This window comes from Eleutherodactylus coqui, chromosome 6, assembly GCF_035609145.1.
Source record: "Eleutherodactylus coqui strain aEleCoq1 chromosome 6, aEleCoq1.hap1, whole genome shotgun sequence".
Classification (NCBI taxonomy): Eukaryota; Metazoa; Chordata; class Amphibia; order Anura; family Eleutherodactylidae; genus Eleutherodactylus; species Eleutherodactylus coqui.
In genome coordinates, this window is record NC_089842.1 from 21,153,251 (window position 1) to 21,177,410 (window position 24,160).

Below are 24,160 nucleotides of genomic sequence, written 5' to 3' on the forward strand. Positions count from 1 at the left end.
CTAAAAACGCCAGAAGACAGCGAATTTAGACAGATCCATGGCGACGGGGACGCTAGCAACGAAGCAGGTAAGTGAATAACTTCTGTATGGCTCATAATTAATGCACGATGTATATTACAAAGTGCATTAATATGGCCATACAGAAGTGCTGAACCCCACTTGATTTCACGAGACAACCCCTTTAACCCCTCCTTGCCCTGCTGAATTTAAATGTCGACAAATAATGACAAAGTTGCTTTTGTAGAACCCATTTATGGCCCACTACACATGTACTGCTCTTCTGGCCATATAGTGCAGTTTTTATAGATAAACCGCCTCCTAGTGGAAGTAGTATTTATTGCACGGCTCTAAATGACCTTATTTTTCAGCCATGTATATTGCTACCACATCAGATCCAGCACATTATACTTATTATTACCCTGGAGAATAAACTCTCAACACAGATCTGATTATATCATTGTGTTTATTCTTCTCACTAAGTCTGTCGTAATCAGGAAAGTGAAGATCATTCATTACATTATTATAGTGAATATATATTTGTGCCCTCCACCCAATTTGTGATTGTGCTGTTGATTTCCGATGCTAATGTTCCTCCAATCTCTCAGATTAGACCAGGAATTACACTTCTCAGAGTCGTTGTAGTTCTTGTAGTTTGGAAGCCGCAACACAGAACCTGCGGTACAGAGACAGTGATCAATGTTATATTTCTGTAGGTGAGGAAAGACGGGATCTCAATATTAGAACAACAAAGCTGAAGGACTCTGTGACTACAGATAGATGAATTACAAGATATTCCCTATTGACAGAATAGTTCAAGCGTTCGGCAATCTCCTGAGTTCTCATTGAAATCAATGGAGCAGCAGTATGCCTGCTCAACCTGTGCTCCATTTATCCAAGGACTGATCGGACTTCTGTCTCAGTTTTGGTGGGAATCCCAGCAGTCAGACCCGCAATGATCAGCTAGTTATCCCCATTCTGTGGATAATGGATAACCTGAATGCCGCTCTAATAGGAAAACGTTATATTTTCAGTGGGCTAGACTAAAAGTTCATTAATAGGTCAGTGATATAGTTTTTAGAATATTTCCCCGGGCAGCTATAGTATGTGTAATAATGTGACTACAGTAAAGTTTAGTTGGGACAATGCTGTGTAGGATGTTGTAATCTATATGTATATTAGTTATGGTTAACTATGTACTTTGCTACTGCCAACAACTACTGTGATGCCCAGTGTGAAGGTGTGTGGCTCTGAACCCACATGGGGTTGAGCCTGTGCATATGTGGGCATACAAGAGGACATGCTGTACTCTGCAGGTGATGCTGAGTGACATATATAAGGTGGGGTGTGGCATTGAATGTCGTGGCTGCAGAGTTGGGCTGTGTTGCTGCAGCAGTGAAGTGCGCAACAGTGAGTGAGTAAAGTAAAGTAGTGTGAGCTGTGCAAGAATTCCATGGAGTCTCCTGTCTGGAGAAACAGACAGTTGACTGTGGGAGCCGGGAAACCTTTTGCCTGTCTACTGTATTGCCTGTACTTCGTCTGACGGAGCCTTGGTTTGTCTATCGTTGTAGATGCATGCACACCACTTTCACTAATCTCAACCCATCTGACTGTGAGTTCTGTTTGCTTCACATTGTCAAATTCGTACCAGCCCAGTGAGTCCATATCTTTTAACTTTTCAGTAAGCCTTGTGAGAGGTATCCAGTGAAGGGATTGGTAGTGGAGAGAGGCAAAAGTGGAGCAAGGGGAAAGGTTGGTCAGCAGAGTTGAGGGTGGATTGAAAGTATAGGAGTGTTAGATGGGAGGCCACAGGGGAGGATGCTGCATTAGTGTAGGTTGGAGATGATGTAGACATCTATAGCATTCTTGTTGACTTGAAGAGTAGATTGAAGAAATGGTTTATACGATGGAGATGGCAGGAGATGGTGAGGGCTTACAAGTGTGGTTTGAAACACAGGGCAGAATCAAAGTTATCCTGAGGCAGCAGACTAGTGAGACTGGGAAAAGTATGGAGCCATTGATGGTGATTGATAAATCTGGTGGGACTGTTGAGTGAAATGGGTGAAAGATGAAGAATTGTGTTTTCTCTATGCTGATTTTTAAAAAGCAGAAGGAGAAGGAGGAAATAACTGATGGACAATCTGGAATTCTGGACAGCTGAGCAGTGACATCTGGGACAGAAAGGTAGATTTGAGTGTCATCAGCATAAATGTGATACTGAAACCTATGGTGTTTTATATGCTGGTTTAGGTCATAAGTGTAGATAGAGTCCTAGGACAGAGGCCTGAGGGCTCTAACAGAGACTGGACAAGGCATTGAGGTGGTGTGCGATTAGGAAACACAATATTTGGTCATTAAGTAATGATTTGGTGATCTAGAAGAAGCCAAGCATGTAATGCCAAGGGACAAGGGAGTTTTTTACAAGAGAGAGAGTGGACAACAGTTTTTCGAAAGCAGAAGAAAGGTCTAGAAGTTAAGGCATAGAGTAATATAGAAGGAGGAATAGAGGTGTAGAAAGTGGAGCACACAGTGAAGCGGAAGGTGGCATACAGGTTGAAAGGAGAAGCATAGTGTAATGTAGAAGGAGGAGAAGAGGCCTAGAAGGTGCAGCACAGAGGGTTGTAGAAGGCGAAGGGGAGGTCTAAAAGGAGAAGCACAGAGAAATGTATTAAGAGAAGGAGAGGTCTACAAGGAGAAACATAGAGTAATGTAGAAATCAGAGGACAGTTCTAGGAGAAATGAGTATAGGATAATGTAGACGGAAGAGGACAGCTATAGAAGGAGCAGTGTATAGTATAATGTCATGTGGCTTTTGCAGCTGAAAGACCATTAGTGACTTTGGTTAAAGCCAATAAGTGGAGTTGTGAGGTCGGAGGCCAGATTGTAGATGGCTGAATAGTGGGTTGCTTAGCGTTTTGAGTTTATCCCACACAGTGAGATGGGGCGATAGCTGGACACAGAGGACGGATCGAGGGACGGATTCTTTAGGATAAATGTGATGGTTAAATGTTTAAATGAAGATAGCAAGACAACTGAGGTTAGTGCTAGGATAAGGAGATGAGTCAAGGCTGGGATGAGCACAGTAGGAAGTTTGAGAATGAGGTGGGAATGTATTGGGTCAAACATAGGTGGTGAGGAGTAGCAGATATCACTCTTTTAAATATAGGAGTGAAGTCTAATTTGGATCCACGTCAAAGTCTGCACAACGGGTTTTGGTGCGGATTTTCTCCTATGGAAAATCTGCATCAATTCTGCCAAGTGTGAATGTTCTCTTGCATTATTTTATCACATCAATTAGTTATTACATCAATTAATTCAATCTCATCATCAATACAATGTATATACATTAAAAATTATACATTAAGCATAAATGAAAATTAAAAACATCATAATTTTAAAAATTAATATTAAATTAGTAATTCTCCAAAACTGCTTAGAAACATGCAACATTTTTCAAATGTGCTTCCACAATAAACAGGTAGAAATATTTATCTGATAAATAACACATTGTTACAGGGATACATTTTCCTGTGTAAAAATCAGTATTCTTACCTGCAGTCAGGGTGCAGAATCACAAGCAGATTTCTCTGTCAGGCAAGATAACAAAGTTACAGACACCATTAGAAAGTAGGATATTCAATATTGTACCATTTGTTATAGCATATTGACCATTATAACCAAGGGCCTCATTTATCAGAACGGTCTAACAGTACGTCCTGGAAAGATGCAGTGACTTATCAGATGTGTATGGTGAAAGATTTCATCAGGACATATATGCAATTGAAAACCAGTTGAAGCAAAGTGGAGGCCGGTGATGCTGGTTCAAAAAAACTAAAAACATACTTTTTTAAAAATTTCCTCATTTTTGGCATTTTTAATAAATATACACAAATCATACCAGTCTGCTTTTACCACCTAAATAAAGTACAATATGTACGAAGAAAAAATCAAGATTACTTGGATATGTAAAGCCTTTACAGATGTATTCTCTGTACAAGTGACACACCAGTTTTCCAATGTTTGGCCTGGTCAGTAAGGTTCGGTCTTGAAGTAATTAAAGTAAACGACTGTGGATGACATGGTTGTCGACTGCCACTCAATACATTAGACCAAGAATTCAGCCAGTGTATAAATGTATATATTATTGTTGCACAGCGTTCTTACATTTAGTATTAGCACGATGCGCTACATTAATAGAGTAACACCCCGACAGCTTATTTATACGTACTACATATTTATTGCTGTATTATATAGAACCAATAGAAATATATGGGCCCACACTGAACCTCCTTATGTCTCTGAAAAATATCTGTGCCATATTCCGTATGACGGAGGCACCATACAACTTAGCGTGCCTACAGGTCCAACATACACAGCTGGATTATGCAATAGTTTTGAGGCCTTACACAAATTCATAGAAAACGAATATAATGTCTTGCACAGGGTGTGAGGTGCGGATCCGACACAGAGGTACTGTATTTGTTGCTCTTTGCATCCTTCTGTGCCCCCTTGGGTTCTGTACTCTGTATAACACAGTGCATCAGTTTTACCTGGTGAGCGCCATTTGTGTAGAATATCAGAAAACTTGGGGGTACATGAATCACCATTCAACTCAATTCCTGTTACAGGATCCTCATCAGAGATGTCCGTCTTCAAAATACACATTCCGCCTGTGGATAAATATGTATAGTATAGATGATGATTATCCATTCAGTCGCATCCGACCTTCGGTCACTCCATGAATAAATGTTCTCCATGCATTCCTGTCTTTCACGGCTTCTTTCAATTCCAGCATTGGCTCGTTCGTGGTGGCCTTGATTGTATCTAGTCATATTGTTCTTTGTCGTCCTGATCATCTCTTTCCACTGACCTTACCAAGCATCAATACTGTTTCCACTGAGTTAGCGTGCATCATTTGTCCAAAAAAAGAGAGCCACTGTTTGCTAAATTTGTCCTCTAGTGATATTTTTAGCTTGACACGATCTAACACTATCTTGTTCATTGTCATGGCATTCCAAGGTATCCATAGCAATTTCCTCCAGCACCAGAGTTCAAACCTATCCATTTTCCTTCTGTTTTTCTGAGCGTCCAGCTTTCGCAACCATACGCCGTTATGTGAAAGACGATTGCATTGACCAGTCTGGTTTTTGTTGCAATGCTAATGTCCTTGCTTTTCCAGATCCTTTCCATTCCTTGCACTGCAATTCTACCAAGTGTAATCCATCTCTTGATCTCAGATCTAGATTACCTGTTGCAATCGATTTTGGATGAAATCTTGGACCGTCTCAACTTCTCTGTTGTTAATTTTTCTGTTCACTGTACCGTTGCCTACCATGGTCATGACTTTCGTTTTCTTGCTGTTGAGGTACAGTCCCATGTATTCGCTTTCCTTTTGCATTCGTTGGAAAAGGTATTCCAGGTCCCTTTCACTTTCCGCAAGCAGGGTGGTGTCATCTGCATATCGAAGGTTGTTGACATTTCTGCCACAGATTTTGACTCTGATTTCTAATTTAACCAAATTGCATCACCTCATGGTGGTTTCTGCATACAGATTGAAAAGGACTGGTGATAGAATACAGGCTTGCTGTACGCCCTTCTCGATTCCAAACTAATCCGTGTTTGCATAAGCTGGCCTGACTGTTTCTTCTTGCTTGTTGTAAAGCAACCTTATAAGCTGTTCAATATGTTCTGGGATGTCCATTTGCTTTAGACACTTCGAAAGCTTGTCATGTCCGACGGAGTCAAAACCTTTGCTATAGTCGATGAAACACATGTACATGTCCTTTTGCCACTCCTGGGTCTTCTCTATGATCCAGTGCAGGTTCGTGATTTGGTCTCTGGTGCCACATCCTTTGTGTAAGCCAGCTTAAGCGTCGGGCAGTTCCTGTTCAACGATTGTCGCAATGAATTATTGTATGATCTTTAAAAGAATTTGCTGGCGTGAGGTATGAGGGCGACAATACAGTCTCTGATAAGACTCTAGCGGCAGGGCAGGCCAGCACCTCCAAGGCGTACAGCGCAAGTTCATGCCACGTGTCCAGCTTTGACACCCAATAGTTGTATGGAGCAGAGGGATCACGGAGGATGTTGGTACGGTCAGCAATGAACTCCTGTACCATCTTTTTACAGTGTTCCCTCCGACTCAGTGTAGACTGGGGAGTGGTGACACAGTCTGGCTGCGGATCCAGAAAACTGGCAAAGGCCTTGGAGAGTGTTCCCCTGCCTGTGCTGGACATGCTGCCTGATGCCTGCGCCTCCCCTGCTACTTGGCCCACTGAACTACATCCTCTACCGCTAGTGTTGTCAGATGGAAACTTTAGCATCAGCTTTTCCACCAGGGCCTTGTGGTATTGCATAACTCTCATACTCCTTTCCTCTTTGGAAACGAGAGTGGAAAGGTTCTCCTTATATCTTGGGTCAAGATGGGTGAAACCCCAGTAATCTATGTTGGCCAGAATGCGTCTAACGTGAGGGTCACGGGAAAGGCAGCTTAACATGAAGTTAGCCATATGTGCCAGAGTCCCAGTACGCAACACATCGCTGTCCTCACTAGGAGGATCACTTTTATGATCCTCCTCTTGAGCCCATACATGCTGAACAGATGTGGGGGAAGTAGCATGGGTACCCTCTGCAGTGTGGGCAGCAGTGTCTTCCTCCTCCTCCTCCAATACGTGCTGAGAAACAGGAAAGAGGGTGGTCTGGCTATCAAACAACATATTTTCATCCCCCATCTCCTGTTCTAACTGCACAGCGTCGGCCTTTATGCTTAGCAGTGAACTTCTCAGCAGGCACAGCAGTGGAATGGTTACGCTAATAATGGCCACATCGCCGATCACCATTTGCGTAGACTCTGTGAAGTTTCCTAGGACCTGACAGATGTCTGCCATCCATGCCCACTCCTCTGTGAACAACTGCGGAGACTGACTACCACTCCGCCGGCCATGTTGCAGCTGGTATTCTACAATGGCTCTATGCTGCACGTACAGCCTGGCCAACATGTGCAACATTGAATTCCAGCGTGTGGGCACATCGCACAACAGTCAGTGCACTGGCAGCTGGAAGCGATGTTGCAGTGTCCTGAGGGTGGCAGCATCTGTGGTGGACTTCCTGAAATGTGCGCACAAGTGGCGCACCTGGCTGAGCAGGTCCGACAAATGGGTGTAGTTTTTTAGAAAGTGCTGAACCACCAGATTGAACACGTGGGCCAGGCATGGCATGTGTGTGTTAGTCTGCCAAGCTGCAGAGCCACTACCAGGTTACGCCCATTGTCACACACGACCATGACTGGTTGGAGGTTCAGCGGCAAAAGCCACAGATCGGTCTGCTCCGTCAAACCCTGTAACAACTCCTCGGCTGTGTGCCTCTTGTCTCCCAAGCTGAGTAGTTTCAGCATGGCCTTCTGACTCTTCCCTACCGCTGTGCTGTAGTGCCTCGAGCTAACGACTGTAGGCGACGTGCTCACATATGGTAATTGAGTGGTGGAGATGGTGAAGGAGGAGGGGTGATGTGGGTAGCATGTGAGCTGACCCAGGGTCAGACTCGGTCCCAGCCTCCACCAAATTCTACCAATGTGCCGTCAGGAAGATGCTGTGTCCCTGCCCGCCCACACTTGTCCACGTGTCTGTGGCTAGGTGGACCTTCCCAGTAACCGTGTTAGTGAGGGCACGGTTTATGTTCTGTGACACGTGGTGGTGTAGGGCGTGGACGGCTCACCAGGAAAAATAGTGGTGACTGGGGACCAAGTACCGAGGGACCGCCGCCACCATTAGGTTGTGGAAAGCCTCCGTTTCTACTAGCCTGTATGGCAGCAACTCCAGGTTGAGTAGTTTTGCAATGTGCACATTTAAAGATTGTGCATGCAGGTGCGTGGTCGTGTATTTCCGCTTTCATTCCAACACTTGGGTTAGCGACAGCTGAACGCTGTGCTGGAACACATTGATGGAGGTAAGGGTGCAGGCAGGGAGGCGCTTGTGCCTGCGTCCCGGGAGGGGGATTGCATCTCTGTGCCAGGTTGTTACACTGGTGAAGAGGCAGTGGTGTGACCATCAGGCGATGAATGGCCTTCTTTCCACCTCGTGGGGTGCTTAGCCATCATATGCCTGTGCATGCTGGTGGTGGTGAGGCTGGTAGTGGTGGCTCCCCTGCTGATCTTGGTGCGGCACACGTTGCACACTACTATTCTTCGGTCATCCACGCTCTCAATAAAAAGCCTCCAGACCTTCGAACACCTAGCCCTCTGCACGGAGGCTTGCCGCGAGGGGGTGCTGTGGAGAACAGTCGGTGTATTATTTGCTCTGGCCCTGCTTCTCCCCCTGGCCAACCCACTGCATCTTCCAACCTGTTCTGCTGCTGGTCTTGCCTCATCCTTTAAAGCCTTGTCTTCAGTAGGCTTATCAACCCAGGTGGGGTCAGTCACCTCATTGTCCACCAGCTCTTCCTCTGAATCCTCTGTCTGCTCTTCCCTCAGACTTACAGCCCTAACAACAACCTCACTGACAGACAACTGTGTCTCATCCTCATCATCCACAAATAGCTCTTGAGACAGTAATTGGAAGTCCACACCCTCATCACCCTGAGTCTGTGAAAGTTCCAAATTTTGGGCATCGGTGACGACGAACTCCTCACGTGGCTGTGGAACTGTTTTTCCCGACTCAGGGCAGGGACCCGAGAAGAGTTGTTGGGTGTATGCCTGTTCATAATCTCTCCTTTTCCTGGAATGACCAGGCTGCAAGGAAGGAGGAGCAGCGTGAAGATTCAGAGGTGCAGTGCCTTGGCTGGCGTGAGTGGACTGTGTGGAAGACTGGCTGTTGGATAAAGTACAGGAGTCATTATCTGCTATCCACATCCACTCTTTTGCTTTTAATAATGGTCTACCACGCGGACCTGCAAAATGTGAAATAAAGCTAGGGAGGGGAGATACGCGGCGCTTTATTAATCTGTCAGCAGCAGGCACTGTCTCACCCCGCCCAGGACCACGGCCTCAACCCTTACCCCTAGTCTTCACCATGTTGGATAAAGCACTTGGACTAAATGATACTCAAAATGCCAGAGACTGATATAAACTGTACGCTCTCAACTGGCACAGAAAAATGTAAAAGTGTATACTGCTGTTGAATAGCACCAATTCACAGACCCCCAGAGACTAGTATATAGTGAGCTTGAAAAAAATCTGTGCGAACTACTGGTCCCAGCCAACCAAAATGCTGATGCACACAATGAGAGGAGTAGTAGTCCTAAAAAGGACTGTTGAGTTCTGGTAGTCAGGCTCCCTGCCTAACCGCAACCTAATCTCTACACTAAGACTTTCTCTGCCTAGCACTGCTAGCAGCAGCTCTATCCCTAATCTGATGCAGCATGCGTCTGAGGCGAGTTGTGGGTGGCAACAGCTTTAATTCTCAGCGGTCACCTGATCCGGCCAGCCACTCACTGCTGTAGATGTGCAGAGGGTTGGCACGTCCCAGCAGGAAGTGGTAATGCCTTCCCCGCATGTTTATTGGATAAGAAATGGCGCTAAACATGCAGGGAAGGGAAATGAAGTTTACTCGAGCACCGCGTGGTGTTCGTCTCGAGTAATGAGCATCTCGAGTACCCTAATACTCAAATGAGCATCCGATGAGTGTGCTCGCTCATCTCTATTCATGACACATTGTACTTTGTTAGTGGTGAAGTTTCATGTATATGCTTTAAAAATCCCAAATTTACGGGTTTTAAAAAAATTACAATTTTCAAACTTTGAATATTTCTGCTTGTAAAACAAATAATCATATCATGCTAAATAGCTACTAAATATCATTTAACATATGTGCGCTGCATGTTAGTAATATTTTGAAAGTGGAGATCTGACAACAGATGTAGATTATAGATGAGCGAGTATACTCGCTAAAGGCAATTGCTCGAGCATTGCCTTTAGCGAGTATCTCCCAGCTCGAGACGGAAGGTTTGGGTGCCGGCAGCGGGCAGGGAGCGCTGCGGGGGAGAGCGGGGCGGAATGGAGGGGAGATCTCTCTCTCCCTCTCACCCCCCCCCCCCCCCCGCTCCCTCCTGCTGACAGCCGCTACTCACCGCTCCCCCGCACCGGCACCCGACCTTCCATTTTGAGTGGGGAGATACTCGCTAAAGGCAATGCTCGCTCGAGCAATTGCCTTTAGCGAGTATACCCGCTCATCTCTAATGTAGATCCTTTATTTATTTTTTATTTTTTTAACAACCCAAGATGTGCCAGATTTATTATAGGGAGCCTGTGCCCTATTTTCACCCCATTACACAATTCCAGCACTCCTCCAGTCACAGAGCCACCTTCCTGAACATGTATCTATATTAATCCATTGTACCCACCTACCTAAAGAAACATCATTTTTAATACTCCTGCACCATATGCTAATGAGGGCTCACCAGTCTGGTGGGCATGCCTGGACAGTGCCAGCCTCCTGAAGACTTCTTTACAACCCATTCCTTCTGCCTTTAATAGAAAGAGATGACTTCCCCTACATCATCCATAGGCTAGTGAATACACCGATGTTCCAGTAGTGATGTCAGTGTATATACAGAAGAGCCTGAACTGTCATTGGCATCAGGTTCTTTTGCACATGCACTGGTTCCATTCTACTTCTGGGACTTCAGTGTCTTCATTGGTCTTTGGATGACATAGAGGACATCATCCACTTCAATAAAATGCTGAGTTAGAAAAAGGTCTCTGGGGCGTTTGCACAGTTTGAGTACGCCCACAGGATTTTGCAGCGTTATCAGCATACAGTAGGAGAGATCAGAAGAATTCCTAAGCTGAGATATGTGGCTGCAGTGGACAGTTATACAAATATCATCTGGAAGGTTGTTTTGCGGCTGAGAGTGCGCTGGGGATGGTTTAGTGCAGTGAAAAACAGAGGTTCCCTTTAAGAAGTTTTGGTTTTAGGCGGGTATGAAAGATCAGTCCTAATATATCTCACCAGGAGTTTATACTTTTTTCATAAAAATTTTTCTGATATCTACACATACAAACTTTATTTTATAACATTTACTGGTTTTATATGATCATCATTTTAGATATCTGACCTGAAAATTTCTCATGTCCACGGGGAAAATCAGGTCCGCTGCGGATATGTAACGCGGATTTCTACTGCGGATACAGTGCGGGTGAGCTTAAACTCCTTTTTTTTCATGCGGGAGATCAATTGAGCTATGGAGCATGTCGCGTTTTTTTAACGCGCATGAAATTTTAAAATCACTTTAAAATGCCATTCGCTGCTATTTATCTACCCGTGGGTGGTCAATGCATTCCTATGGGAAATTTTAGGTGTGGATTAGAGATGAGCGAACGTGCTCGGCCACGCCCCTTTTTCGCCCGAGTACCGCGATTTTCGAGTACTTCCGTACTCGGGCGAAAAAATTCGGGGGGCGCCGTGGCGGCACGGGGGTTAGCAGTGGGGAGTGGGGAGGAGAGGGAAAGAGAGAGGCTCCCCCCTGTTCCCCGCTGCTACCCCCCGCGCCGCCACGCCTCTCCCCGCCCCCCGGCGCCCCCCGAATCTTTTCATCCGAGTACTGAAGTACTCGAAAATGGCGCTACTCGATCGAGTAATTACTCGAAACGAGTACGTTCGCTCATCTCTAGTGTGGATCATGCGTGCGGGTGATCCACTGTGGATTTTAAATTTTATTTTCCCCATAAACATGAGGCCCAATAAATGGGACTATCACAAATACAAAATCCTGAGGGCTCGGTCAGATGAGCAGAGATGCACATGTTTTTCCCCACAGAAAAAAAGATGCACCGCAGGTGCGGGCAAAAATCTGCACCTACCAAAGATAGAACATATGGGGGGCAATGGACGTGGTCATGTAGATTTTTCCTGCATGCAGTGCTTTCTTTTTCCGCACGGAAAAACGCGCAGATCTCCGCTCGTCTGACCGAGCCCTCAGTAATGGACTGGAAAAATATATGTTAAAAAACAATTGAGTTAACAAAAAAAAGGCCACCCAAAAAAAAGCAAGAAATTAGCCAAAAGAAGTAACATAGTATGCTAGGCTGAAAAAAAGACAAATGTCCATCCAGTTTAGGCTGTTCCCCCCCCCCCCCCCCCCCCCCCGGCACCCCACACCTCCCTTCCTTATTGATCCAGAGGAAGGCAATAAAAAACAATGAGGCAGAAGCCAGATTACCTCATTTTAGGGAAAAAAAAGTCTTTTCTGACTCCATAATGGCAGTAAGAATAATCCTTGGATCAACATTTAAAAGTTCCTACCTGACACCAAGACCCGGATCAACAACCCGCTGGTTATTTAATGTCTATATCCTGTAATATCATAGCGCTAAAAAAAAATATCTAGTCCCCTCTTAAACTCCTCTATGGATTTTGCCATCACCACGTCCTCAGGCAGAGAGTTCCACTTTGTCACTGCTCTTACAGAAAAGAACCCACTTCTGTGTTGGTGATGGAACCTGCTTTCCTCTAACCGTAGCGGATGCCCTCTTGTTACCGTCTCAGTCCTGGGTACAAACAGATCACAGAAGAGATCCTTGTATTGTCCCCCTAATGTATTTATACATAGTTATTTGGTCGCCCCTTAACCATCTTTTTTGCAGGGTGAATAATCCCACTTTTGATAGCCTCTCTGGGTATTCCAGTCCTTCCATTCCATTTATTAATTTATTTGCCCTTCTTTGGACCCCCTCCAGCACTGTAACATCTTTCCTGAGCACCGATGACCAGAACTGTGCGCAGTATTCCATGTGAGGCCTGACAAGTGCCTCATATAGTGGAAGACTAATGTTCTCGTCCCTCGCCCCTATACCTCTTTTAATGCACCCCAAAACTTAATTTGCCTTTGCAGCAGCTGACTGGCTTTGATTGCTCCAGTTAAGTCTACAGTCAGGTCTTTTTCCATATCACTTTTCCCTAACAGTACCCTATTCAGTGTATATCGGTGACATTCATTTCTCCTGCCCATGTGCATAACCTTACATTTATCAATGTTGAACTTCATTTGTCATTTTCCTACCCAAGCCCCCAACGTATCTGGATCTATTTGTAGCCGCACATTATCCTGTATTGTATTAATTATCTTGTATAATTTCCTATCGTCTGCAAATATTGATATTTTGCTGTGCAGCCCCTCTATCAGGTCATTGATAAATATATTGAACAGAATGGGGCCTAATACTGAACTGTGTGGCACCCCAATAGCAATGGTTGCCTAATCAGCGCATGAAGTATTTATAATCACCCTATGCTTTCTATCTCTGAGCCAGTTCTTTATCTACCGCTGAGGGTCATTCCGGTGGTAACGGAGCGGTGGCGTCACCCGTGACAACCTTATCTCCTGTTCTTATGTGCTGGATCCTTCAAATCTGAAAAAACAATTGATCAGTGTAACCATGGCTGACAATGAAAGATAATTAGTTCGCTTATCGCTGGTTGTTCATTTTATGCGGTTTTCCCAAAACTTAAAATTGCTTCACAAGCACTCTGTCCTTCCTGGTTGATGCTGTCCAGGACATGTGACTGCTGCAGCCAATGTTAATGGAAAGACCGTGCATCTTTCCTGAGCTACATTTAATAGCATATAGCGATGTGCTTTACAGCAGCTTCATAGGTCATTCTCACAACAGACTGAAGGGGACCTATTAACTCGCATGGGAGACTGTCCTATACATGCTCTGTGACCTGTACACTGGTGATTCTGCAAAGAGGAGGGGAGTAAATAGTCACATCCTATGTGTAATCTTAATCATGCCATTGTTTTTACAGCATGCACGGTGTACTAAACAGAATATGTTCACTATATTCTCTGAGTCAGTACAGTTACACTGATGCCAATTGTTTTTCCCTTTACGTTACTGCTACTTCTAAAAATAATAATATCTTTTACTTTAAAAAATTGCATTTTTTCGCCACATTCTGAGACCTACAACCTTTTTATTTTTCACCTGATGGGGCTGTATAGAGGCTCATTTTTTGTAGAGCGAGATGTAGATTTTATTGGTACGATTTTTGGGAACATGACTTTTTGATCACCTGTTATCTCTATTCTTTTTTAAAAGTAAAGAAATACTCAAAAAATACAATTCTGGCATTTTATATTTTTTAATTAAATTGGGTATTTTAAGTAAATGTGGTATTTTAATAGTTCAGATTTTACAGATATAACAATGCCAATTATAGGCTTTTGTGCTTTGTTTATTTATGCCTACATTCAGAAAAGTTATTTACTTTTGCTTTGAATATTTTTTTTATCCTTATAGAAACTTTGTTTGGGCTCTTTCACATGAACGTTCAGGAGTTCCTCTTTTCTGCTCCATTTGGCCTTATGGAATTGTGTCCTTCCTGCTCCATACACTGATACAGCAGCCTGGTTATCAGCCATGTGGCCAGGGTCCCCAGCGCCAGACTCCTGCCGATCAGCCACTGATGACTTATCCTGACAATAAGTCATCCATCTGTCAGAGCTGGACAACCCCTTTTATGGCTGCATGGTTTTGTTGGTAAAACCGCGATTTGTTTGCAAATCGGATTGGCCAATGTCAAAAAAAAATCTAGAAGGAATTGTTGGAATCAAATGAAACTTTCCTTGTGTGATTGTAACATTGTTGTAAGTGATTACAATATCAGAGCAAAAGTATAATTTATTGAGGAAAACTGACCCCTTGATGCTTGGATACAAGATGTGATACAGGCGGGCATGGAGGCTCTAGTACCCTGTTGGGCAGCCTCTTGCTTATATACAAGATGTGATACGGGCGGGCATGGAGGCACACAGGTTCCATATGGTATCCAGTGGCATTTTGGTCCACATTTGCTGCAACTGAGCCTCTAGATCATAGGCTGTCAAAGTTGGCATCCCAGATAGTCCCATACATGTTCTATTGGTGATAAATCTGGCAACCGGGCAGCCACAGAAGTGTGGCAATGTTGTGGAGGCATTCCTGTGACATCTTTGTGTGTGCAACTGAGAATTATCCTGCTGGAAAATGCCTCTTGGAAGCTGCCATGAGAGGAAACACATGTGGCTGTAGGATGTCCTGAACATATCGCTGAGCTGTCATTTTCCTTCATACCTTTAGTAGGTACTACTCAAAAATACAAAAAAAAAATGATTTTTAAAAAATTTTCTTCAATTTTGGTGTCTTAATAATTGGACGCAAGTCATATTGCTGCAGCTGTTCTGAAATCTTCACCTTGCTTTCAGGCCGGACCAAGCTTTAGCAGTGTCCTGAATCGGGGCAAAGGAGCGTGGTGTCGGGTGAGTGATGTCAGTTTTCACCTGTCTCTTAGTGGCCCGACCCTAAATAAGCTGTTCTAGAGCTGACCTCAGGGCTGGCCAATTTTCAGTCTTTTCCTGGGTCTGCTGTGAGGAGCACAGCCTATAGTTGGAGTTCCATATGCCTGCTGCAGTCTGCTGCTACTTCAGATAAGTGTCACTTTTGTGTACCTTGCAGTGCTTATGGTTTTCAGGGCTCCCTGGTAGAGATTTATAAGTGGCCTAGGTACACCTGTGGGTCCGCTCTTATCAGAGCGATCGGCCTGCCAGTTAGGCAGGTTTGCTCCTGTGATAAAAGGTTTTGTTTAGGAAGAGATTTTCCCATTTTGGTTTAGTTATGTTTGTTATGCAAGAATTTCTGTGCGCTGGTGGTTCCTCCCCCATATTCAAGTATATCCCCCAGTAGAGAAAAATCCTCAATATTGCATGAGAAAGTCCCTATCTCCTCTCACAGCATCAGACACTGTGATATGAAAGTGACTACCTCGGCATCGATGTAGCCGCCCGACATATGGTATCAGGCAGCCAATGAGAGAGTATACTGCACTGTCTATCTTAATTTAAGAATCTAACCTCACTACTCTGCGTCATCGACTCGTTTCTGCAGCCTTCTTGAAAGGAGACTGCTTCATCAGGATGTTGTAAAGAGAGAAGCAGGGAGCAGCCGTGATGACTGGCGGCATCCCTGAAGTGAGTCACTCAACAGAAATTCTCCTATTTAACGGGAGTTAACCCTTTATGCGTTGACTTGCATAAAACTGGAAAAGGCATAGTTTTGGATACCTGTCAGTTGTTTATCTTAACTGGGCAATTGGGCCAGGGATATATATCACCCAGGAGCCCACCTATTCAAAATTAACCCTTTCCTCTCCATTCAGGGGCAAGATTTACCTCTGGGTGAAAACAAGTGTAATTTGAATTTCAAACTCTAGAAACCGGCAATTTTCATCTATATTGCTGCTGTCTAATCTGTTTGAATTTTACAAAGGGACAACTTAACCCTTTAGATACTGAGTATCATAGAGGATATATTACACAATTTAACACCCCCCCCCCTCCTCAATATCTCCCCAATTGGGATACGAACATTGCTGTATTACTATGTTCTGATGAGTCACTCTATGAATAAGTAATCAAGAACACAATACACGTGATCTCATCATATGCTCAAGGGACAGGGGACTCTGACTATACTACTGAGGGCAAAGCCTCAGTATAAAACACTGCAATATATCTGACTATCTAAAGAAAGAACTGTGATAAAAAAAGGCGCTGCCTTATCCATCTCTGCAACCCTGACTGAGTCAATGGTGGCAATCATCCCACACATATCATAAATACCTCATAAGTGGTTTGAACTGCCCATTACCCATTGAATAGCAGGGATACTTAAGAGACGGTTTATGTAACTGAGACGCCAAGGAATAAAACATCTTACTTTCATCAAAAAGATATATACCCGAGGGCCCTCAGGATCCATTATATATGTTTTGTTCTGTCTAGATTTTAAAAGTCATTAATAAAGTTAGTATATTTTAACAGATTCTTCGTCAGTGAATCTCCTTAAAAATACTTGAAGAATTACTGCCCCGGTAACTATAGTTCTATCATATAGCATTAATAGATCCCTATAAAACATCTGTGCCATATTACTTCTGATGGAGGCGTCATACAATGCAGAGTGCCTACAGGTCCATTATACACAGCTGGATGAAGCAGTTATTCTGAGACCTTACACAAATTAATAGAAAACTACTATGCCAGGCACGGGGCATGACACATGGATCGTGGCACAGGGCTTCTGTATTTGGTGCTCTTTGCATTCTTCTCTGCCCCTTGGGTTTTGTACTCAGTATAACGCAGTGTATCAGTTTTACCTGGTGTGGCACATTTATGTAGAATATCAGAAAGCTTGGGGGGACCATCTAGCTCTAGCACAATCTCTGCTACAAGGAGGTCGGTAGTATCGCCTTTCCCCAAAGACACTCTTTCGCGTTCTCCCCCTGTGAATAAATAAGTATAATATTACACCCCAGCTATATTAAGTAGGTACATATAAACACATATCTATCAAGTTTAAGCAGGGGTGGAGAAAGAACGGAATGAAAGGAAAAGGAGAGTCACATCTTGTTACTTTTGCTCCTCTCACTATCTTCCACAGTGAGTGGCAACTGCATCCCCCTCCTCCCCTTCTCTTGTCTTCTGGTTAGCAATGATATATTGATATTTTTCTGACGTGATTTTTTTTATGTGCCCAAAAATCATTCATCTGAATGAATACATTGGAATCCAATACTTTGGTGCTCACAATTTTAGGGTGATTTTTTTGACATGGCTAAATACTTGTGTATGTACAGTTGTGTGACACCGTATATCGGCCGGGCGTGAAAACTCGGCCGATATATACGGATGTGTGAATAAGCCCAGAAATTGGATGGAGATAGAACACATTCATTTCATAGTGAATCTTCACATGGCCTCTCTTACTAGGACAAACAGTCTGAGTAAAACAATCGCAGTATACACTATTCTGGTTTATATCACGGAGTGATGTTGGATACACAATGTACACTGCCTGCATGTGTTGCACAGCGCATGTATGCATTTCCGTGTGCTGCGTCATGCATGTTGCATCCTGAAATATTGTGCACAACTTGTCCATTGTGGCTCGTTTAAGATGTAGATTTACTTGGTACTATTTTTGGGAACATAGGACTTTTTTATCACTTGTTATCGCTATTGTTTTTTGGAAGTGAATTAATACTCACTTATAGGTTTACGGATATAACAATATCTATTTGTGATTGTATCATTGTTATAAGTGAGGACTTCTACCCACTAGTGTTTTTTTTTAGCGCTGAGATATCGCTGCATTTTTTTATGGGACTTTTTAATGTTAAAATCACATCATGCAAAAATTGTAAAAGCTCAAACTCACGATTTTTGTGGGATGCAATTTTAATATTAGAAAGTCCCATTGAAAAAAATGCAGCGATATTGCAGCGTTAAAAAAAACGCTAGTGGGTAGAAGCCCTAAGTGATTACAATATCAGAGCAAAAGGAAAAATTTAAATTAGGCTCTAGTCCTCCTTTCATACTGCCTCTAGCTTGGATATAAGATGTGGTACGGGGGGACATGGAGGCTCTAATGCCCTGTTGGGTCGCCTCTAACTTGGATAAAAGATGTGATACGGGGTAACATGGAGGCTCTAGTACCCTGTTGGACCACCTCTAGCTTATATGCAAGATGTGAAACAGGCAGACATGGAGGCACACAGGTTCCTTATGGTATCTCGCAGCTTGTTGGTTCACACATGTTGTAACTTAGTCTCTAGATCAGTGATGGCGAACCTTTTAGAGACCGAGTGCCCAAACTGCAACCCAAAATCCCCTTTTTTATCACAAAGTGCCAACATGTCAGGGGGCAGGGCTTATCACGACATATGATTTTATCACTGTAAGCTAAAAAGGACAGGGCTGCTTCAAAATAGACAATGTGCAGATTTTGACAGCTTTTTGGATGCAGAAATGCTGCAGAATGTCCTCAGCGAAAATTTTTGTGATAAATTCTACAGCATTTCCGCATCTAAAAAGCAGTCAAAATCTGCACGCTGTCTGTTTTTGAAACAGCCCTGCCCTATTCCACCACATGTAAACATGCCCCAGCAGTAATAGTAACTCCCCCCTAGTGGCCCCAGCGGTAATAGTGACACCCCACAGCAGCCCCCAGTATAATAGTGACACCCCACAGCGGCCCCCAGTATAATAGTGACACTCCACAGTGGCCCCCAGCATTAATAGTCACATCCCACAGCGGCCCCCAATAGAATAGTGTCATCCCACAGCGGCCACTTGTATAATAGTGACACCCCACAGTGGCCCCAGCAGTAATAGTGACACCCCACAGCAGTCCCGAGTATAATAGTGACACCCCACAGCGGCCCCCAGTATAATAGTGACACCCTACAGCGGTCCCCAGCAGTAATAGGGACACTCACAGCGGCCCCCAGCAGTAATAGTGACACCCACAGCGGCCCCCAGTATAATAGTGACACCCCACAGCAGCCCCCAGTATAATAGTGACACCCCACAGCAGCCCCCAGTATAATAGTGACACCCCATAGTGGCCCCAGTATAATAGTGACACCCCACAGTAGCCATTAGTATAATACTGACACCCCACAATGGTCCCAGCAGTAATAGTGACACCCCACAGTGGCCCCCAATATAATAGTGACACCCCACAGCAGCCCCCAGCAGTAATAGTAACACCCCATAGCGGCCACCAGGAGTAATAGGGACACCCACACTCCTCCCCTGCTCTTGTAGTAGGGAGGAGGATCCCGGTTACACACTGACATCACAGTGTGCACTGGGATCAGCGCCGCTTGCAGTGCTGCTGAGTGAATACTGGCAGGGGAGCCACGACTCAGGCCGGTATTCCCCAACGTGGTGAGCGGCCGACGGCGACGCGTGCCAGCAGGGAGGGCTCTGCATGCCGCCTCTGGCACGCATGCCATAAGTTCGCCACCACTGCTCTAGATCATGAAAACTTATAGGCTGTCAAAGTTGGCATCGCAGATGGTCCCATTTTCTATTTATATAAAGGCGAAAGCCCTGATTAACTGACTCACTTACTCATTCAGTTATTCATTCATTCATTCACTCACTCACTCACCACTAATTCTCTATCTTCCTGGTATTGTACAAACTTGAAATTTGGCACAACCATTCTTTAGGTCCTAGACAGGAAAAGTAAAGGGCTCACAATTCCAAGTGCAAAAGTAAGTGCATCCCTATGTAATATACCTAATCTAATTCTCTAAATTTCTGGTGTTATATAAACTTGAAATTTGGCACGACTATTACTTAGGTCCTAACTAAGAAAGGTAAAGGGGTCACAACTGCATTAGTTAATGCTAAGTGCAAAAGTAAGTGCACCCCTACATTATGTAACTTCTCAGTGTCGTCCAAACATGTAATTTGGCATGAGCATTCTTTAGGTACTACAGATGAAAGGTAAGGGGGTCACAACTCGATTATGCAATGCTAGTAGCAAAAGTATTGGTACTCCTGTGTAATGTACCTAATCTAATTCTCTAATTTCCTGGTGTTGTACAAACATGAAATTTGGCACAACCATTCTTTAGGTCCTAAATAGGAAAACTAAAGGGGGTCACAACTTGATTATTCAATGCTAATTGCAAAAGTAAGAGCACCCCTATGTAATGTACCTAATTAAATTTCTAACTTCCCAAACATTAAATTTGGCACAACCATTCATAGAATGGTAGAGTTGGAAGGGTTAAGTCCAACCCCCTGCTCAGGGCAGGATTCACTAAATCATCCCAGACAGATATTTGTCCAGTTTTTGTTTGAACACATCCATTGAAGAACTCACCACCTTCTGTGGTAACCTGTTCCACTCATTGATCACCCCCACTGTCACAAATTAAATGTAGGGAAAAAAAGACTTTCTAATATCTAATTTGTGTCTCCTCTCTTTCAGTTTCATCCCATTGCTTCTAGTCTTTCCTTCTGCAAATGAGAACAGGGCTGATCCCTCTGCAGTGTGACAGCCCTTCAGATATTTGTAGATAGCTATTAAGTCACCTGTCAGCCTTCTTTTTTGGAAACTAAACCTTTCCAGATCCTTTAACCATTCCTCATAGGACATGATTTGCAGACCGCTCACCATCTTGGTAACTCTTTTCTGAACTTGCTCCAGTTTGTCTATGTTTTTTTTTTAAGTGGGGTGCCCAGAACTGGACACAGTATTCCAGATGAGGTTTGACTAAGGAAGAGTAGAGGGGGATAATTACCTCACGTGATCTAGGCTCTATGCTTCTCTTAATACATCCCAGAATTGTGTTTGCTTTTTTGGCTGCTGCATCACATTGTTGACTATTATTTATTAGTAAACCCAAGTCTTTTTTTACATGCGCTACTTAGCTCAATTCATCCCATTCTGTATGTGCTTTTTTCATTTTTCTTGCCTATATGTAAGACTTTGCATTTCTTCTTGTTAAATACCATTCTGTTAGTCGCCGCCCACTGTTCAAGCCTTTCTAGATCTTTTTGAATACTCTCTCTTTCTTCTCTAGTGTTTGCTATACCTCCTAGCTTTGTTTCGTAAGCAAATTTTGTCAATTTCCCATCAATTTCCTCCTCCATTTATAGAAATGTTGAACAGCACTGGGTCTAGGACAGACCCTTGTGGTACCCCACTTGATACATTCTTCCACTTGGATGTGCAGCCATTTATGACCACTCTGAGTATGATCACTCACCTAGTTTTAAGTCAACCTAACAGTTGTCTTGTCAATCCCCTATTTGGTCATTTTTTCAATAAATATGCTATGAGATACTTTGTCAAATGCTTTACTAAAGTCAAGATATGCTATATCTACCTCATTTCTCTGATCAACCTAGTCAGTGATTCTGTCATAGATGGAAATAAGATTCATCTGTCATGACTTTTTTGTTACAAACCCATGCGGTCTCTGGTTAATTACTCTATTCTTATCCAAGTACTTGCATGCATGCTGTTTAATAATTTGTTCAAAGATCTTTCCCAGTATAGAAGTCAGGCTCACCGGCCTGTAGTTTCCTGGATCCACCTTCTTCCCTTTTTTAAAGAAAGGGACAACATTTGCCCTTTTCCAATCTTCTAGGACTTCTCATTTTCTACAGGATATTTCAAAGATTATGGCGAGTGGTTCAGCAATTACCTCTGCTGCTTCCTTTAGTATCCTAGGATACAATTCATCTGGACCTTAAGATTAGAATTCATTTAAATTAGCTAAGTGTTCCCTCACCATCTCTTTGCTTATAGATAGTCTGCATTATTTTATCCCCCCAATAGCACAGGGAAGATCAGTTGATGTCCCATCTACTTTCTGACAGAAAACAGATACAAAATAGGAATTTAAAACTTTGGCCTTCTTAAAATCATTCTTAACCAATTCACCATTTTCATCTTGTAAGCATCCAATAGCATCTTTGATTTTTCTTTTGCTTTTGACATACCCTCCAAAATCCTTCTTTATTGCTCTTGGTCTTTGTTGCAAGCCTCAATTCATTATTAGCTTTAGCTTTTCTGACACTTGCCCTACAGTTTCTACAGACCGCATTAGAATCTTCTTTAGATATTCTCCCCTCTTTCCATTTGATAAACATATGTTTCTTCATTCTTAACATGTGTGCAAGTTATGTGTCCATCCATCCTGGCCTTTTTAAATGCTTCCAGTTATGCCTTATTTTAGTGATTGTTAACAATTGTGCTTTGAGAATCTCATTTTGCAATATTTCCCAACCTTCTACGACATTTGTGTTCTTAAGAACATCCAGCCGTTGATTCTACCTAGCCTCTTTCTGAGTTCATTAAAACCTGCCTTTCTGAAATCCAACCTTGAGGTCTGAGTTTTCTCAGGTCTTCCTCCCCTTTTCATCCAAAATTCAAGGATAGCATGATCACTGCCTCCTAAGGTCCCAGCCACCCTTACTTCCTCAACTATTCCCTCCCTGTTGGTAAGTATTAGGTCCAAGATAGCAGATCCCCTTGTTTTCTCTTCTACCTTTTGGAATATAAAGTTGTTAGCAAGAGCGGATAAGAATTTGTTGGAACCATTACGTTTATCTGAGAGAGATTCCCAACAAATGTCTAAACAGGTAAAATCTCCCATGATCACTATGTCATGCTTCTTTGAGAGCTTGGTCATCTAATGTAGAATGTGTTCATCAATAACTTCTGCTTGTCCAGGCGGCCTTTAGTAAATGCCTACAATGGTGTCCTTTCTGTTGTTTTCTCCTTGTATTTTTACCCAAACAATTTCTACAGAACTCCCATACTCTGAAGTGTAAATCTCTGTGGAGATGAATGTTTTTCTAACATACAACGCAACACCTCCTTCGCTTTTTTAGGTCTGTTTCTTATAAATAAGTTGTATCCTTCAAGCCTTGTATTCCAATCATGTGTTTCATTCCACCAAGTTTCCGTGATGCCTATGACATCATATTTCTCTTCCTGTGATAGGAGCTCCAATTATCCTTGTTTGTTTCCCCATGCTCTGTGCATTTGTGTAAAAACATTTTAGTTTGTGATCAGTGTCTCTTGCTCCTCTACTTTCCCTCTGACTTTTTTGTCTTTGTTCTTCCTTTCCACTTCTAATAGCGAGGATCTCAAATGTAATAATTAGCTGTATATTTTTAACTGACCTTTCACTTCCCTTCTCATATTGTACTAGTTTAAAGCTCTCCTTAGAGCACATAATATTGTACACACACACACATTCGAAACACCCCATAGACTATTACTGCCTCAAGCCAAATAAGCCTAGTGACTGCCAAACTGCATAAACACAATGTTCACAGGACCTGTGTGTCCTATATTTGATGATACACTGTACTGAGTATACTCTGTTCTCACCCACTGCTTCAACCCTTGTTTTAATGACTTTCAATAAAAAAAAGATTGTTTAAAAAAAGCTCTCCTAATGAGTGTAGCAAGGCACCCACTTTAGGTCCTAAATAGGAAAAGTAAAGGGGTCATAACTCGGTTATTCAATGCTAATTGCAAAAGTATTGACACCCCTATGTAATGTAACGTCCTGGTGTCGTACAAGAGTGAAATTTTGCGCGAGCATTCTTTGTTCCTAAAGGAGGAGAATGGGAGCATTGGCACATTCTACATTCATGCATACCCAAGGAGAATTTAACGCTTAACTATGTGTATACATATATATATATATATATATATATATATATACACACATACACACACACACTATAACTGCCATTATACCGGACGATCCCTAGACTTACACTTACATACCTATTGTACACGTAAACTTGTTATACTCACATCGCCGATTTCCTGGTTCTGGGCAAGCTTTTCTAAAGAATCCTCCTG

At 43.2% G+C, this 24,160-nt stretch overlaps 1 long non-coding RNA gene across 1 annotated transcript; it reads right to left on the reverse strand.

The window, feature by feature from the left end:
* Positions 1-444: 444 nt before the first annotated feature.
* On the reverse strand, positions 445-24,160 carry LOC136631930 (uncharacterized). The gene is made up of 4 exons (XR_010793098.1): positions 24,113-24,160; positions 17,127-17,252; positions 3,550-3,584; positions 445-673 (listed from the first exon to the last, which is right to left on the reverse strand). It is a non-coding gene; the product is annotated as an uncharacterized lncRNA (long non-coding RNA).